Source organism: Trachypithecus francoisi, unplaced genomic scaffold (assembly GCF_009764315.1).
Source record: "Trachypithecus francoisi isolate TF-2019V2 unplaced genomic scaffold, Tfra_2.0 Lachesis_group0, whole genome shotgun sequence".
Taxonomy (NCBI): domain Eukaryota; kingdom Metazoa; phylum Chordata; class Mammalia; order Primates; family Cercopithecidae; genus Trachypithecus; species Trachypithecus francoisi.
Window position 1 is genome coordinate 129,725,692 of NW_022681453.1, and position 15,211 is coordinate 129,740,902.

Here is a 15,211-nt window from a genome sequence, read left to right on the forward strand (position 1 = left end):
AGAATTTGGTGACAATGATGTGTGTGGTAAGGGTGAAAGAGTTACCGATGATTTCCAAATTTCTGACATAAGAGATCAAGTGTGTGGTGGAAGTGGTAAGCAGAATCAGAAACACAAGAGGAAGGACTGATTTTGGGGGAGAGACAATAAATTCAGCACATCAGTGATAGGCTGATGTGATATCCACAGAGCAGACGCGAAAGGCTTCCACAAAGCAACTGGAACGTGGGTCCAGAGCTCAGGAAAAAAAAAAGCCTTTGAAACTGCATGAGTCGAAGACATTGGGTATGAAAAATAAAATCAGAAGAGCTACCTAGAGATCACCAGAGAACACCAACATGAAAGGGAAAAGACTCTCATGAAGTAGGAGGACAGCAAGGTAAGAAGGAAATTGTGGAAAGGAGTTTTAAGAATAAGAGGGAGATCGGCTGGGTGCAGTGGTTCACACCTGTAATCCCAGCACTTTAGAAAGCCGAGGCAGGTGGATCCCCTGGAGTCAGGAGTTTGAGACCAGCCTGACCAACATGGAGAAACCCCGTCTCTACTAAAAATTCAAAAATTAGCTGGGCGTGGTGGTGCATGCCTGTTTTCCCAGCTACTCAGGAGTCTGAGGCAGGAGAATCACTTGAACCCAGGAGGTGGAGATTGTGGTGAGCAGAGATCGTGCCATTGCACTGCAGCCTGGGCAATAAGAGCAAAACTCCATCAGAAGAAGAAGAAGAAGAAAGAAGAAAGAAGGAGGAGAGGAGGAAGAAGATCAACAAGATCAGACCTTAGATGTGTTGCCTGAGATAAGAACTTTAACATGCCCACTAGACTTGCACTTGTGACATTAATGAATTCAGTGAAATATGGTACAGAGGCAAGGTAGAAGCTCACATCAGGCCACAGTAGATTGAACAGTTAAGAAGCCAAATGTGAGGGTAAGAAAGAGACTTCAGATAAATCTCAGGAAACTGAGGTATGAAAGAGAAAAGAGAAGGTGACAGTTAAAGAGGAATACCGGATGGAGGTAGGTTCTTTCTTTTTTTTTATTTTACTTTAAGTTTTGGGATACATGTGCAGAATGTGCAGCTTTGTTACATAAGTATATATGTGCCATGGTGGTTTGCTGCACCCATCAACCCATCATCTAGGTTTTAAGCCCCACATGCATTAGGTATTTGTCCTAATGCTCTCCCTGCCCTTGACCCCTACCCCCCGACAGGCCCCAGTGTGTGATGTTCCCCTCACTGTGTCCATGTGTTCTCATTGTTCAACCCCTACCTGTGAGAACATGTGGTGTTTGGTTTTCTGTTCCTGTGTTAGTTTTCTGAGAAGGATGATTTCCAGCTTCCTGGAAGTCCCTGCAAAGAACATGAACTCATTCTTTTTTATGGCTGCATAGTATTCCATGGTGTAGATGTGCCACATTTTCTTTATCCAGTCTATCATTGATGGGCATTTGGGTTAGTTCCAAGTCTTTGCTCTTGTGAATAGTGCTGCAGTAAACATATTTGTGCACTTAGCTGTGTTGGTGTGTTGAGGAAAAAAATGGCAGACTGAGAGACAGAGACTCTCAAGTTCTTTCTGTCTGCCTGTCCCAATATTTCCAGTTTTATCTCACACTTCTCTCTAGCTCACTCCAAATGCTCGCAAACTGGAACTATGGAATTGAAAGAAAACACTGGAAGGGGAGGAGCTAGACAAGAAACCAAGAATCCCTGCCTCATCATTATGCCTCCAGCCAGTGCCAAATACCTGAACTGCAACTGCTGGATGATTCAGCTGTTTCTCCCGGTGTGTTGTCACATGTTTACCCCACCCAGACTGAATGCTGTTTGGGATTCAGAGGGTGTGTAAGGGAATGTGCATGTGCCTTGGAAGAGAAAATGTTCCAAGTGTCTTAAACTCAAAATGATGAAGCTTAATCCCTCCCCCAACTCCCACAGAAGCCTTCTCCATTCTTTTTTTTTTTTTTTTTTTAGATGGAATCTTGTTCTGTCGCCCAGGCTGGAGTGCAGTGGTGCTCGGCTCACTGCAACCTCCCCTCCTGGGTTCAAGCAATTCTCTGCCTCAGCCTCCCAAGTAGCTGGGATCACAGGTGTCTGTCATCACACCCGGCTACTTTGTTTTGTATTTTTAGTAGAGACGGGGTTTTACCATCTTGGCCAGGCTGGTCTTGAACTCGTGACCTCGTGATTCACCAGCCTCAGCCTCCCAAAGTGCTGGGATTACAGGCGTGAGCCACTGCGTCCGGCCAAAACTTCTCCATTCTAAACAAACATTTGTCTATATATTGAAGATTCTTAGTGCACTTTAAATAAATTTCTAACGTTTAGCTACAAAATTATTTAATGCTCATTAATATCATTCCCATTAGGGAAGGGAAAAAAAATGAAAGAAAAACTAGTCTTTTCAAAGAAGTCAATATTCTTCTTTCTTGTTCTCATGGCACCTATGCTTCTCATAAAAGCATTGTAATCTTATAATCCTCTTCCACATTGGGCCTTCTGGACCTCAGCCTGCTTAATTAGCTCTCAAATAATAGCTACCAACATGGCACCTCAAGCAGATCATCTGGCCGTATGACCTTCAGCAAGTCACTTTACTTCTCAGAGTATAAATTATTTACTCAACCTACTTTCAGCTCAGTTACATTGTGACCAAATCACATGTTAGATCTTTATCACCCGCTCTACTGCAGGTGAGGCATACTGCAAACCTACTGAAAAAAATCTTTTAGGATAGGTAGGAGAATTCCTGTTTCAGTTTCAAAGTCACAGCAGAAAGTTGAAACTTGCAGCCTTGAGGGAGCTTACAAGGTCATTCTAAATAATGGAAAGATCAAATAATGTTACTGCAAGCTGCTATTGTAATTCATTCTTCCATAAAGATTACCTCTGTTGTACTAGCAAGTTCAGCAAGACCTTGGGTTATCAGCCAAATAAATGCCACTTCAGTAAGTTATTGCTGCCTGGGGCCAGCTTTAACTTGCATCGTCAACTTTTTTCCTTTCTAAAGTTGCACTGTAAGTTTTACATTCATAAACCGTATTCCCTCTCGGCTTTATTGCTTGCCTTCTTGACTTTTCCCCTCCTCCTGGTTACTTAAGAGAGCTCCATTGTGTGCACTAACACTCGAGAGCTTCACCCAGTGATGTCAAAGAGTCACATTCAAATATTTTGGGGGGATAGAACAAAATGCAAAGGCCCGCTGAATACTTTCTTACTATGTGAAAATTGCTGCCTGCATCTTTGCACCACAGTTGTGGGAATTCTATTCAAAGGAGATGTGTTCAAAAGTATGTAACTGTGGCTCCCATGCATGATCATGAAACAATAGAGGAAGAATAAGCTCTGTGACAATTTTTCAGATTTACGGTTCTGTGCAAAATTTACCAACTTTCCATTACTTGAACTGAATTCAAAATGGATTCAGAAAATGTGGTACTTGCCTAAATGACAATAAATGATAAATTTTGTTTCAACAGTCTTTTCCCCCACCCCTTTAAATTGATGGTTAAGTGTATAACAAAAGGAGAAGACAAAAAAAAAACATATACATACTTGTCTGAAAAGACCAAAAAATGCCACCCACATACACAGAATACCACACGCAGTTGCTTTATGAAGAAAAGTCAGATGCCATATAGGGTAACTATTGAATGTTGATGACATTTTTTCAACTCCATACAAATTAATCCTGCTAAAGTGCATCCAGCTTGTTTTTGTCAGTTTCTCTCCATTTAATTGTCAAGTGTAGACTCAAGACATATCCTAGGAACCTACTTCATAAGAACATTTCTCTCAGTGCTACTTAAACATGGCCTCTCACGTACATGCTCTGTGCCACTGGCCTTTGATAGTCAGGAAAGTGTTTTTGTTTTAGAAAAATGAGTAGAATAAGCCTCTTCTAGGAAAAATCAATAGGTGTAAATAGGTAGTGGAAGTTGAGAGTACAAAGCCCAGAAACTTAAGATGCACTCTTTTTAAGGACATACTGTTCTCCTATGATATGAAAATGCCTGACATTGCCCTAATATGTTCCCCCATGCATCCTAAATTGTTCTAGAGCATCTTCCACTAAGTTGCTGGAACTGACAACTTTAAAAGCATCACCCTAGCCCCTCATGTTAATAAACAGAAACCTGGTTCATCCCCACAAGGCAGATTATACTGATTTGAGGAAGAGAGGAAGGAATTCTTGTACTTATATCCAATAAGAGTATGCCTAGAATGTTTGGGAATTGATAACTCTGCAGAGTTCTCAGCAGAGAAATAAAACCACACTGTAAAGTTTTGTGTTCTCCACTTTGCCTCCTTTGCTTAACTCATTCTCTCTTTCCAACTCCATGCTAAGCATGTATTTATTAATTCAACAAATGTGTATCATGCACTAACCTGTGCCAGGTACTGTTCCAGGCACTGGAATGAAATAGATAAAAATTCCTGCTTGCATTCCCCACCACTCAGACTTATGTAACAAGTCAAAGTAGAGCTGTCTTTTCTCCCTCAGATCTTGCTGATCTGCACTTTCACTGGGGAAGAGGGTCAATTGTTTAAGAAAAACAGTGTTCTCATTTATTAAACAAAGGTCTCCAACAATTATTCAGTCACTCACCCAACAGTTATTGATGAGCATCATGTAGATGCCAGGATCTGAGCTTCATACTGGGAACAGCAAGATAAAAAATACTCAGTCCTTGGCTTGACAGGAATTACATATATATATTTGTAATGTGTTTCATGTGAACAAATTGACTATTGATAGTTTTCAAATTAAATTTGAAGTTTCAAAGTCTGCTGATAGCTGGGTGTTAACTGCTTTTCCTTTTTCCCAGGCCAAGTATTTCTCATGATGCACTTAAGTATAGACTCTGGGGATAATGGCCATGTTTTGAAAATGTGCTATTGCCCAGCTTAAAAGGGGTAAGATAGACTTGGACGTGCATCTGAGTGTTTTCACTCCATTTTCTATAGTCACAGCTCTTGCTATGTTTTCAATTAGCTACAGTAACTAAAATTAATATTGCATTACACTTTTTTGATCATGCTTTAATTTAAGCAACAATAACGATCAGTGCATAAAATAGCCCAAGTCCTTTGTTTAGGGCTTGGTGAATAGAACCATATGCCTGACCTCAACTCTTTAGGGAATGGACATTCAGACAGTATTTTCACGGCCCCTCAACTTTTTTTGTTGTTATTTTTCTGTTGCTTTTTTGGTCTATGTAACTTTGTTTACTCACTATATGTGGCAGTGAGGGTGGAGTTAGAGGGTTTTACTTTACTTCTGGAATTATGGCATTTGAGAATGTTGGCCATTTGTCATCTATTAGTCCTCTTTTCTGCTAAATGTTTATTCCAGAAAATTTTGGTGGAGTTGTACACAGAAATTAATCCAATTAATCAATTTTTCTTTTCTTTTTTCAGGTTGATTGTGTGTACACATTTGTGTGTGTGTGTGTGTGTGTGTGTATGAATTAGCAGATAAACAGATATACTTTAAAGTGTTGATATCTAGATATTCCACCTAGAGTAGGTGTTTGACAATCTATAATCGAAATGTCCTATGGGAGGCCTGCAGGGCCCTGTTAGAAGATCCCTGTCATTCCTCACCAAGGGATTATACTATGGATTGGAGTCAGACATTCCTGAGAGCAAAACCTGGCTCTCCCACTTAACAGTGTATGGCTGGTCAAGTTATTTATTAATCTCACTGAACCTGTCTGCTCATCTACACAACGAAAACAATAAATATTCCTGACCTTGCTGGCTGAGTTGTAAAGATTAGAGATAACACATGTGTTGAACACAACATGGAACCTCTATGATAGGCATTCTATAACTGGCAGGTATCATAAACATTATTGATTTTATTTCTTCCTTTCCCTCCATTATTTTCCTTGCTCGCATCACCTGACCTCTCCCATTTCCCTTTTTTCCCTTCCTCTTGCTTTCTCATTATCCTATTCTCTACTCTGTCCTGCCAGTGTCTCAGCTCTGTGAGTGCTGTCCATAGGCATTGCTCACCCACCAACAAAGCTCGGAGAGAAAGGTATTATGGAATCTATTCTAGATCACCAGCCAAAGGAGAAACAACCAGAGAGAAAGCTATCCAGGAAAGATTGTCTTGTGTAGACAACGCCCAGTATATTCAATCAATGCAGCATAGCTGAAATTATCCTGTTGCCTAACAATGCAGATTTTTTTCCTATGGGTAATATCAATCCTCAGAAATTTAGCATTTATTTATTCATTATTTATCCATTGTAAAATCTCTTAAAGATACATGATGGTCTGGATTCTCTACTAAAGTTAAAGCTGTGAAAGATGTGCTTCTTATTTATCTTTGAATCAACTCACTGTACTGATAGTTGCTGAATAAACCGCAAGTGAATGATGACCCAAAGCTTCCAGGTTTGAAGACACTAAAGAGAAAAAAGTCAAATTTTTATTCATGAATGTAGGTCATACATATTACAGCTTCTTTTTCAATAAAATGAATCAGCAACCTCTATGTGTTGGGCTCTGAATTGGACGCGAAAATACAAAGATGAAAAGACACACATGGTCTCTGCTATTCATTCAATCATTCATTCATTCAGTAAATGTTTTCAAATGCCTACTTTGTGCCAGAACTGAACTAGGGGCTGCAGATACAACAGCCCTAACCGAGATTGACTTGTACCCTAATCTCATGAACTTTATTTCCTAGTATGAAAACTGTAAAGTAAAACAAATGAACCAAAAGAAAAGAAATAAAAGGATTACAAATTATGAGGAGAGCCATAAATGAGGCAACAATGGGCTAAAATGGATAGGACATCTACTATAGATAGCTTAGTAGGAGATGGGATGAATAATCTGATCATTATAATTCAATATTTGCTTCTCTGTCTGAACCTACTGGTTCATCATTCCCTCCTTCACCCTCAAAAAGTTTTGCAGAAGCAATAAAATATTGTAAGCTCAGTAAAGAAGCAAACAGTACGATGTGAACATGACTGAATGAGCAAACAGATCTCTGTGGGCTCTCAATACTAACCCAGAAATACAAGACAGCAAGTAATACATTTAGAATAAAGGCCAAAGGGACCACAAAAACACGGACAGTAATAGGGATGGGATTGGTGGGAAGCCATCTTCTAGCCCAGGCCTGTGCCAAGTGGTAGCAGCCCTTATCAGATATCATCATCGAAAGCGTCACTGTGGCACCAAGACCTTGGACCTGCATGTGTGATTTCTTTCTTTTTTTTAGATAGTCTTGCTCTGTCACTCAGGCTGAAGTACAGTGGCATAATCTCGGGTGGCTGAAACCTCCGCATCCGTGGTTCAAGCGATTCTCATGCCTCAGCATCCAGAGTAGTTGGGACTACAGGTGCACACCACCACTCTCAGTTAATTTTTGTGTTTTTAGTAGAGGTGGGGTTTTGCTATGTTGGCCAGGCTGGGCTCGAACTCCTGGCCTCAAGTGATCTGCTCACCTCGGCTTCCCAAAGTGCTGGGATTATGGGCATGAGCCACCGCACCAGGATGATGTGTGATTTCCTTTTTTTTCTTTTTTTTTTTTTTGAGATGGAGTCTTACTCTGTTGCCCAGGCTAGAGTGCAGTGGTGCGATCTCCCCTCACTGCAAGCTCCGCCCCCCCAGGGTTATGCCATTCTCCTGCCTCAGCCTCCCAATTAGCTGGAACTATAGGTGACTGCCACCACGCCAGGCCAAATTTTTTTTTCTTTTTTTTTTTTCTTTTTTTTGTATTTTTAGTAGAGACTGGGTTTCACCATGTTAGCCAGGATGGTCTCGATCTCCTGACCTCATGATCTGCCCACCTCGGCTTCCCAAAGTCCTGGGATTACAGGCATGAGCCACCGCACCCGACCAATTTCTTAATAGCATCTCAGTGACCCTGGGGGTGTCTATCGCCTGATCTCTGAGACTGTCACTTGTCCTGCCGCCGAAGGAGCCCTATTTTGGCATTAGAGGGCCTAGGCTCACAGTCCAGCTCTGACACTCATTAGCAGTGAGATCTTGGGCAAGTTGCTTCCCATCTCCAAGTCTGTTTTCTCTTGTGTGCAATGGATCTATTTGTCAGATCAGAAATACAGAAAACAAAATCCATGCTAACTAATTAAAATAAGAAGAAATGTATTACTGAGTTGCTTTCCAAAGCATTGGAAGGGTTGGATAAATAGGCCTCTACTGTGTTCTGACACAACCACTTACCTCTGGCATCTTCCTTATTAGAAAGATAGATGCCTCATGCCAAATCTCTCTCCCTATATTCAACTCTATTACTAACCCAAGTCTTGTGAGAGTACAAGTGGTAAAACTGGAATTGCATCCAACCTCACAGCTGCAAGGGCATGTGGAAAATGTCATTGCTACTTGTACAGCCTCTGTAGATGAAGAAGGCAGGCCAGAAGGGGTGGGAAAAAGCAGAGCAAGCCTATCCATACAGTCTGTCATAAGGGACAACAATGTATCCATTACAGGGTTATTAAAGAATTGGTATTTATGAATATGTTTCCATTTAGTAAACACTGACTTGACCTGACAACATTGGCCAGCACTCCTTGTTCCCTGACACCAGGTGCCAAAGGTATTGAGTCCAGCCTGGGAGCCCAGCTCTGAAACCCCACACATCTGCCAATGCCCTGAGGCTAGACCTTGCTTCCTGTCTGATGGACCCTGCTGGCTTACAAACTGGACCCCACCCAGAAAGACAGAGATTCCTGCCCCCAAGCAACTTTATGTCCACGAGGTAGAGTGACGAGTGCTCAAAAACCAGAAACCCAGATAAGGAGTGAAAACATAGAAGGTGAGTCACTAATTCTGCCAGTGTTAGGTGAGACATCACATTTCATCATCCTTGATAATACGTAGTGCAGTTGGTAGAATAGAATATTACTTATCAAGAAAGACCTCGGCCGGGCGCCGGGGCTCACGTCTGTAATCCCAGCACTTTGGGAGGCCGAGGCGGGTGGATTATGAGGTCAGGAGATCAAGACCATCCGGGCTAACATGGTGAAACTCCGTCTCTAATAAAAATATAAAAAATTAGCCGGGCATGGTGGCGGGTGTCTGTAGTCCCGGATACTCGGGAGGCTGAGGCAGGAGAATCGCATCAACCTGGGAAGCGGAGTTTGCAATGAGCCGACATCGAGCCACTGCACTCCAGCCTGGGCGACAGAGCGAGACTCCTCTCAGAAAAAAAAAGAAAGACCTCAAAAAGTTTCAGTGCTTCAGCAAAAGAAATAATCAGCAAACAGAAAACCCACAGACCAGGAGAAAATACTCAAAAACTATGTGTCCAACAAAGGACTCCTATGCAGAATCTACAAGGAATTCAAACAAATGAGCAACAACAACAACAACAACAACAAAACAAATGATCTCATCAAAAAGTGGGCAAAGGACACGAATAGACAATTCTCAAAAGAAGAGATACAAACAGCCAACATATGAAAAAATACTCAAAATCACTAATTATTAAGGAAAGGCAAATCAAAACCACAATGAGAAGCCACTTTACTTCTGCAAGAATGGGCCATAATTAAAAAGTCAAAAACAATGGATGTTGGCACAGATGTGGTGGAAAGGGAACACCTTTACATGACTGGGGATTGGAATGTAAACAGTACAACCACCATGGAAGTCAGTATGAAAATTCCTTAAAGAACTAAAAGTAGAACTACCATTCTATCCAACAATCCCACTACTGGGTATCTATCCAGAGGAAAATGAGTCATTATACGAAAAAGACACATGAACATGCATGTTTACAGCAGCCCAGTTCACAATATCAAAGATTTGGAACCAACCTAAGTGCCTATCAACCAACAAGTGGATAAAGTAAAATCTGGTACCCAGCCATAAAAAGGCATGAAATAATGTCTTTTGCAGCAGCTAGATGGAAGTGGAGGCCATTATCCTAAGTGAAGTAACTCAGGAATGGAAAACCAAATAGCATTATGTTCTGATTTATACATGGGAGCTAAGCTATGAGGGCGCAACGGCATAGGAATGATATAATGGATTTTGGGGACTCAGGAGTAAGGGTGGGAGGGGCTGAGGGATAAAAGACTCCACATTGGGCACAGTGAACACTGCTCGGGTAATGGGTGCACCAAAATCTCAGAAATCACCACTAAAGAACTTATCCATGTAACCAAAAACCACCTGTCCCCCCAAAAACTATTAAAACAGAAATTAATTTTTTAAAAGTTTCAGTGATAAGAGCTACTTGTATGACATATAAACTGTTACATGAGAATCTAGACCCCGCATACTAAGCTTGATCAAAAAGAAGGATCTCTCTGCACTCTTAATCATTTTTTAAATCAAAATTTTAATATGTAGTTTTTCTTATTATGAAAATAGTACATGCTTATTAAAGAACTTTTTGAAAATACAGAAAAGCAGAAATAAAATAACAACTACTTTTTATCTCATTATCCAGCATTAATGACTGTTAATCTTTTGGAAATATTTCCTTCTGAGCAAATATGAACCAAAAGAAGCTGATGAACCTACATTAATATCATATAAAATAGACTTTAAGGTGTAATAGTGCTAAAAAGCACTATTAGAAATAAGAATGGTCACTACATAGTAATAAAAGCTTCAATTCACAAGGAACATATAACAATTTTAAACTCTTAGGTATGTGTTATGGCTTCAAAATGTATAAATATAAAATTGAGATATCAGTTAAGGGAAGGTTATATGTTCATACACTTTAACACACTTCTCTCAGTAACTGATGGATCAAACAATCCAAAAACAGCAAGGATATAGATTTGAACAACACAAAATAACAAGCCTGATCCAAAGGACTTATTTTTAGAACACTGCATCAAACTACTTGTCAAACACACAAGGGCTATTTACCAAAATTAGCCATGCATTAGGCTATAAAGCAAGTCTAATACATTACAAAGACTCTCTACACACCACATCCTCAGCCTACACTGTAATAAAGATAACTTTTCAAAAACAAGATAACAATCTATTTCATTGGAAATTTTTAAATACATTTTAAATAACTCATGGCAAAATAAGAAATCATAATGGAAATTATATTATTGTATAATTTTTAAATAAATTATGTATGAAAAATGAACATCAAAACTTGAGGGATGCAGCTAAGGTATTTCTTGGAAGAAAATGTATGTCTTGCATGCCTACAGAAAAAAAAAAGAAAGGCTCAAAATTCAATAAGTTAAACATGTATGTTATGAAATTAGAAAATAATTAGGTTTAAACAAAGCCAGAATGTAGAATGTAGTCACTGAAAAGACTAATAAAATTGAGAAGTTTTTAAATAATGTTAATGAAGAGGAAAAAGAGAGAAGAAATAAATAAACAATACTAAAAATTATGAGGCCATAACTACAGATGTTATGTAAGTTAAAAATGATAAATTAATAGTGTGATAACTATGCCAATACATTCAAAAACTTAGGTAAAATAGATACATTCCTACAAATACGCAACAAAAGTGAATAAAGAATTTTCTAAAATAAAAAAAGGTAAAAAAAACCTGAATAGGTCCATAACATTATGGTTCAGCCCAAAAATGCAAGGTTGGTTTAATGTTAAGAAATGTTATATTTCAGACAATGCAAGTATCACAATAAATAAAAGAGGACAAATAATCTCCTTAAGTGAAAAATATCATTTGAAGAGAGGTAGAAAAAAAAAACACAGGAAATAAATGCAACAGTTATGTATTATTTTAAAAAAAAAAAAAAAAACCTTTCAGCAAACTAGAAATAAAAGGACCTTTCTTAACCTAATAGCAGATAATCATAAACACCTACTACAAATGTCACACTTAATGGTGAAATGTTGGAAATATTCTTTGGAAATACATTCCCATCATTATTATAGCATTTATTTATTAATTACAATGACCTCTTTACATGTTTGTCTCACCTCTCCCAGTTCCCTCTACCCTGTCCCCAATGCTTAGTACAGTTCTTTTTTTTTTTTTTTTTTTTTGAGACGGAGTCTTGCTCTGTCGCCGGGGCTGGAGTGCAGTGGCCGGATCTCAGCTCACTGCAAGCTCCGCCTCCCGGGTTCACGTCATTCTCCTGCCTCAGCCTCCCGAGTAGCTGGGACTACAGACGCCCGCCACCTCGCCCGGCTAGTTTTTTGTATTTTTTAGTAGAGACGGGGTTTCACAGTGTTCGCCAGGATGGTCTCGATCTCCTGACCTCGTGATCCGCCCGCCTCGGCCTCCCAAAGTGCTGGGATTACAGGCTTGAGCCACCGCGCCCGGCCTGCTTAGTACAGTTCTTGGCACAGTGCAGACATGTCATTCATGTTTGGTGAATGGATGGATGAATGAGTAAAGTAGAGTTCTTTAGTGATAATACGCAGGTTAAATAAATGTCACCCAGTAAATTCTAATTCCCCAGTTGTATCAATTTAGCATTCAAGGGCTCTTTACATGATATTTGAGAACTGCAACTGTATTTCCTCGTGACACTTAAGAAATTCCAGACTATGGGGTAAACATATTCCCAAGTTGTTTTCATTTACTTAGCCTTTCCGAAAATCAGTTCTCTCTCTGTAAATGGGAATATAATAATATGCTTGACTCAGAGTTGTTGTGAGAGTTAAATGAATGCTCATGAAGCAGTTAGCACAGTTCTTGTAATCTAACACGTATGCAACAAATGTTGGTTATTGTTGTGTGGTTGCAATTATTAGTGGCAGTTGTGATTATTAGTAGCATTAGTCTATTTCAGATTTCCATGGCATCTAGTATAGTGCTTGCACATAAAAGCAACTTCTCAAAAAATGCTTGCTAAATGAATGATGAATCTGCAATGCTGAGATTTACTAACAGCTTTCAAAACAACCTGCATTGCCTCATTCATTCATTCATTTAACAAAAATAAATTTCATACCTGCTGTCAGATACTGTACTAAACATTGGGGATACAGAGATGATTAATGATTAAGACATGATTCCAGCCTCTGAGGACTTCATAGAGTATCTAAGAACTAGATAGCATGAATTTATTTTAATTTGAAAAATCTACATTGGCAGGCCTCTACTTTTATGCTTATCGCTCATAAACAAGATACATTGACCCTTATCAAGACAGAATCAGCATGGAGAAAAACCAAGCTAGGTAAGAGCAGAGTCCCTCTCAAAATAATTAGAGCCCAGTACTAGAGAGACTTCGTCTGGTTGAAGTAGTTGATCTTAAAAAACAGACAGAGAATCAAGGACATGGTATCCAAAGGTAGTCACAAACTGAGGCATGGCTCAGAAGTTATTAGCAAGTGACCGTTCCATCTAGAGGCTGCGCTGTGGCCACTAGGGATGTAGGGTACCAATTGGAAGTCACCATTAAAATACACATTTCTTTTTTTTTTTTTTTTTTTTTTTTTTTTTGAGACGGAGTCTTGCTCTGCCACCCAGGCTGGAGTGCAGTGGCCGGATCTCAGCTCACTACAAGCTCCGCCTCCCGGGTTTACGCCATTCTCCTGCCTCAGCCTCCCGAGTAGCTGGGACTACAGACGCCCGCCACCTCGCCCGGCTAGTTTTTTGTATTTTTAAGAAGAGACAGGGTTTCACCGTATTAGCCAGGATGGTCTCGATCTCCTGACCTCGTGATCCGCCCGTCTCGGCCTCCCAAAGTGCTGGGATTACAGGCTTGAGCCACCGCGCCCGGCTAAAATACACATTTCATCTTGAATTAATCTTCGTATAAGGAGTAAGGAAAGGATCCAGTTTCAGCTTTCTACTTATGGCTAGCCAATTTTCCCAGCACCATTTATTGAATAGGGAATCCTTTCCCCATTTCTTGTTTTTGTCAGGTTTGTCAAAGATCAGATGGCTGTAATGTGTGGTATTATTTCTGAGGACTCTGTTCTGTTCCATTGGTCTATATCTCTGTTTTGGTACCAGTACCATGCTGTTTTGGTTACTGTAGCCTTGTAGTATAGTTTGAAGTCAGGTAGCGTGACGCCTCCAGCTTTGTCCTTTTGACTTAGGATTGTCTTGGCAATGTGGGCTCTTTTTTGGTTCCATATGAACTTTAAAGCAGTTTTTTCCAATTCTGTGAAGAAACTCATTGGTAGCTTGATGGGGATGGCATTGAATCTATAAATAACCTTGGGCAGTATGGCCATTTTCACGATATTGATTCTTCCTATCCATGAGCATGGTATGTTCTTCCATTTGTTTGTGTCCTCTTTGATTTCACTGAGCAGTGGTTTGTAGTTCTCCTTGAAGAGGTCCTTTACATCCCTTGTAAGTTGGATTCCTAGGTATTTTATTCTCTTTGAAGCAATTGTGAATGGAAGTTCATTCATGATTTGGCTCTCTGTTTGTCTGTTACTGGTGTATAAGAATGCTTGTGGGCCGGGCGCGGTGGCTCAAGCCTGTAATCCCAGCACTTTGGGAGGCCGAGACAGGCGGATCACAAGGTCAGGAGATCGAGACCATCCTGGCTAACACTGTGAAACCCCGTCTCTGCTAAAAAAAAAAAAAAATACAAAAAACTAGCCGGGCGAGGTGGCGAGCGCCTGTAGTCCCAGCTACTCGGGAGGCTGAGGCAGGAGAATAGCGTGAACCCGGGAGGCGGAGCTTGCAGTGAGCTGAGATCCGCCCACTGCACTCCAGCCCCGGCGACAGAGTGAGACTCCATCTCAAAAAAAAAAAAAAAAAAAAAGAATGCTTGTGATTTTTGCACATTAATTTTGTATCCTGAGACTTTGCTGAAGTTGTTTATCAGCTTAAGGAGATTTTGGGCTGAGACAATGGGGTTTTCTAAATATACAATCATGTCAGCTGCAAACAGGAACAATTTGACTTCTTCTTTTCCTAACTGGATACCCTTGATTTCTTTCTCTTGCCTGATTGCCCTAGCCAGAACTTCCAACACTATGTTGAATAGGAGTGGTGAGAGAGGACATCCCTGTCTTGTGCCAGTTTTCAAAGGGAATTTTTCCAGTTTTTGCCCATTCAGTATGATATTGGCTGTGGGTTTGTCATAAATAGCTCTTATTATTTTGAGGTATGTTCCATCAATACCGAATTTATTGAGCGTTTTTAGCATGAAGGGCTGTTGAATTTTGTCAAAAGCCTTTTCTGCATCTATTGAGATAATCATGTGGTTCTTGTCTTTGGTTCTGTTTATATGCTGGATTACGTTTATTGATTTGCGAATGTTGAACCAGCCTTGCATCCCAGGGATGAAGCCCAC

The 15,211-nt window shown here is 40.1% G+C and overlaps 1 long non-coding RNA gene across 1 annotated transcript; it reads right to left on the reverse strand.

Moving 5' to 3' along the window:
- Positions 1-2,126: 2,126 nt before the first annotated feature.
- LOC117077290 lies at positions 2,127-14,482 on the reverse strand. Its single transcript, XR_004434724.1, has 3 exons — positions 14,472-14,482; positions 8,907-9,020; positions 2,127-2,174 (listed from the first exon to the last, which is right to left on the reverse strand). It is a non-coding gene; the product is annotated as an uncharacterized LOC117077290 (long non-coding RNA).
- Positions 14,483-15,211: the final 729 nt, after the last annotated feature.